We start from the raw sequence: 4,129 nt of genomic DNA on the forward strand, positions 1-4,129 counted from the left end.
ATCATTGTCATGCTGAAAGACCCAGCCACATTTCATCTTCAATGCCCTTGCTGATGGAAGGAGGTTTTCACTCAAAATATCACAATACATGGCCCCATTCATTCTTTTCTTTACACGGATCAGTCGTCCTGGTCCCTTTGCAGAAAAACAGACCCAAAGCATGATGTTTCCACCTCCATGCTTCACAGTAGGTATGGTGTTCTTTGGATGCAACTCAGCATTCTTTGTCCTCCAAACACAACGAGTTGAGTTATTACAAAAAAGTTATATTTTGGTTTCATCTGACCATATGACATTCTCCCAATCTTCTTCTGGATCATCCAAATGCTCTCTAGCAAACTTCAGACGGGCCTGGACATGTACTGGCTTAAGCAGGGGGACACGTCTGGCACTGCAGGATTTGAGTCCCTGGCGGCATTGTGTGTTACTGATGGTAGGATTTGTTACTTTGGTCCCAGCTCTCTGCAGGTCATTCACTAGGTCCCCCCCCCCCCCGTCTGGTTCTGGGATATTTTTTCTCACTGTTCTTGTGATCATTTTGACCCCACGGGGTGAGATCTTGCGTGGAGCGCCATATCGAGGAGATTATCAGTGGTCTTGTATGTCTACCATTTCCTAATAATTGCTCCCACAGTTGATTTCTTCAAATCAAGCTGCTTACCTATTGCAGATTCAGTCTTCCCAGCCTGGTGCAGGTCTACAATTTTGTTTCTGGTGTCCTTTGACAGCTCTTTGGTCTTGGCCATAGTGGAGTTTGGAGTGTGACTGTTTGAGGTTGTGGACAGGTGTATTTTGTACTGATAACATGTTCACACAGGTTCCATTAATACAGGTAACAAGAGGAGGACAGAGGAGCCTCTTAAAGAAGTTGTTACAGGTCTGTGAGAGCCAGAAATCTTGCTTGTTTGTAGTTGACCAAATACTTATTTTCCACCATAATTTGCAAATAAATTCATAAAAAATCCTACAAAATTATTTTCTTCTCTCATTTTGTCTGTCATAGTTGAAGTGTACCTATGAAGAAAATTACAGGCCTCATCTTTTTAAGTGGGAGAACTTGCACAATTGGTGCCTGACTAAATACTTTTTTGCCCCACTGTATATTTACCATTAAGGCAACTGACTGAGTTAATGTCAATGCACACTAGTTTCAACACTGTGATTTAGGTTGTCACCTTTCAATCAGGTACAAAGTTCCAAATATAATGAAAACAGTAGGGTACGCATGAGATTTTGTATTTTTTATATTTTTCCAGATTTGAGGCTTTCTTGAATCTTGACACAGTGCTAATTAAAAGTAAGCTCAAGAGCCTTGTCAAAGACATTTATGACATTAAATTAGTTTATAGGGCGTCGGGTTAAAAAGTACCTAAGCTTGGTTTCTTGGAACACTCTCTCTGGTAGAGAAATGGGCTGTCACAGTCCAAATCAAATCAAATTTTATTTGTCACATACACATGGTTTGCAGATGTTAATGCGAGTGTAGCGAAATGCTTGTGCTTCCAGTTCCGACAATGCAGTAATAACCAACAAGTAATCTAACTAACAATTCCAAAACTAATTTATTATACACAGTGTCAAGGGATAAAGTATATGTACATAAATATATGAATGAGTGATGGTGCAGAGCAGCATAGGCAAGATACAGTAGATGGTATCGAGTACAGTATATACATATGAGATGAGTATGTAAACAAGGTGGCATAGTTAAAGTAGCTAGTGATACATGGGATGATACATGGGATGTTGGCTATAAGGATCCTATGACTAGAATGATAGAGTACCCTGTCGCTGGCCGCCTTTGGGGAGGGTATATAAAGGCGTTATACATATGAAATTTCACCACGATGTTTAATAATGTAGGATAGTAACATCTCATCCTGTGTTCTTGGAATCTGAATATCTGGACTTATACTTAGGTAGCATTGTTTAAAGTGGCTAGTGATATATTTTGGAAACACCCTTCCCATCAATAGCTGTTAATTGGCTGACAACATTCCTGGACTCTCAAATGAGAGCACAGCACAAGCGCATGTTCCTCCTCCACAACAATGACTGTGGTTGGAGTCTCCCCATGCTGCCAAAAAAAGGGGTGTTTGGGTAAAGAGAGACATCCCCACAGCATGACGCTGCCTCCACCATGCTTCACCTTGGGGATGGTGCCTCCCAGACCTGCAGTTTTGTGAAGTGGCCTCCAGACGTGACACTTGGCATTCCCTCGAGGTCAAAGTGGAGTTCAATCTTGGTTTCATCAAGACCAGAGAATCTTGTTTCTCATGGAAGAAGGCCTCTGGAAAAGAGTCTAGAGGCACTTCAGCCATTTTGGCACCTGGAATACATTTCAATTAATAGTTGTGCCTTGTTAAAAGTTAATTTTTGAAATGTATTTTCCTTCTTTTTTGAGCCAATCAGTTGTGTTTTGACAAGGTAGAGATGGTATACAGAAGATAGCCTTTTTGGGTAGAAGACCAAGTCCATATTATGTCAAGAACAGCTCAAATAAGTGAAATGACAGTCTATCATTACTTGAAGACATGAAGGTCAGTCAATCCGGAAAATGTTAAGAACTTTTAAAGTTTCTTCCCCTGCAGTTGCAAAAACCATCAGCCGCTATGATGAAACTGTCACTCATGAGGACCGCCACAGGAAAGGAAGACCCAGAGTTACCTCTGCTGCAGAGGATAAGTTCATTAGAGTTAACTGCAGCCCAAATAAATGCTTCACAGAGTTCAATTAACAGACATCTCAACATCAACTGTTCAGAGGAGACTGCGTGAGGCCTTCATGGTTGAATTGCTGCAAAGAAACCACTACTAAAGGACACCAATGAAAATAAGAGACTTGCTTGGGCCAAGAAACACGAGCAATGGACATTAGACTGGTGGAAGTCTGTCCTTTGGGCTAATGAGTCTCATGAATTTTTGATTTTTGGTTCCAACCGCCATGTCTTTGTGAGACGCAGAGTTGGTGAACAGATGATCTCTGCATGTGTGGTTCCCACCTTGAAGCATAGAGATGTGATGGTATGGTTGTGCTTTGCTGGTGACACGGTCAGTGATTTATTTAGAATTCATGGCACACTTAACTAGCATGGCTACCACAGCATTCTGCAACAATACACCATCCAATCTGGTTTGAGTTTAGTGGAACTATAATTTGTTTTTCAATAGGACAATGAAACAACACACCTCCAGGCTGTGGAAGGAGTATTTGACTAAGAAGGAGAGTGATGGAGTGCTGCATCAGATTACCTGGCCTCCACAATCACCTACCCTCAACCCAATTGAGATGGTTTTGGATGAGTTGGATCGCAGAGTGAAGGAAAAGCAGCCAACAAGTGCTCAGCATCTATGGGAACTCCTTCAAGACTGTTGGAAAAGCATTCCAGGTGAAGCTGGTTGAGAGAATGCCAAGAGTGTGCAAAGCTATCATCAAGGGTGGCTACTTTGAAGAACCTCAAATATAAAATATATTTTGATTTGTTTAACACTTTTTTTGTTACTACATGATTCCATGTGTTATTTTATAGTGTTGATGTCTTCACTATTATTCTAAAATGTAGAAAATATGAAAAATAAAGAAAACCCTGGAATGAGTAGGTGTGTCCAAGCTTTTGACTGGTAACAACATTGAGAACCGTATGTTTGCAGTGCATCATCTGGAGTTGCACCTAGCAAATTATAACTGATAAATGAAATACAGGTTGTTAGCGATGCGGTTGAGACTGAGGCTGGCCAAGTCAACAAGGTCCCCAGGGAGCTGCAGGGGAACGGGGAAGGGGTTGGCGTGCTTGAACTTGGGGAACCATCAGAAGATGGTACTTCCTCATAGGGTGAATCTTGTCCCTGAAGATCTGGACCTTAAGTCTGGACATTTGGCATGATACCTGATTATACAGAACATGATACCTGATTATACAGAACATGATACCTGACTATACAGAACATGATACCTGATTATACAGAACATGATACCTGATTATACAGAACATGATACCTGACTATACAGAACATGATACCTGATTATACAGAACATGATACCTGATTATACAGAACATGATACCTGACTATACAGAACATGATACCTGATTATACAGAACATGATACCTGATTATACAGAACATGATACC

At 41.0% G+C, this 4,129-nt stretch overlaps 1 long non-coding RNA gene across 1 annotated transcript; it reads left to right on the forward strand.

Annotated features, from left to right (window-relative positions):
- The first annotated feature begins 2,326 nt into the window (after window positions 1–2,326).
- LOC135515384 (uncharacterized) lies at window positions 2,327–3,596 on the forward strand. The gene is made up of 2 exons (XR_010451805.1): window positions 2,327–3,050; window positions 3,171–3,596. It is a non-coding gene; the product is annotated as an uncharacterized LOC135515384 (long non-coding RNA).
- The last annotated feature ends 533 nt before the right edge of the window (window positions 3,597–4,129 follow it).

Source organism: Oncorhynchus masou, chromosome 27, assembly GCF_036934945.1.
Source record: "Oncorhynchus masou masou isolate Uvic2021 chromosome 27, UVic_Omas_1.1, whole genome shotgun sequence".
Taxonomy (NCBI): domain Eukaryota; kingdom Metazoa; phylum Chordata; class Actinopteri; order Salmoniformes; family Salmonidae; genus Oncorhynchus; species Oncorhynchus masou.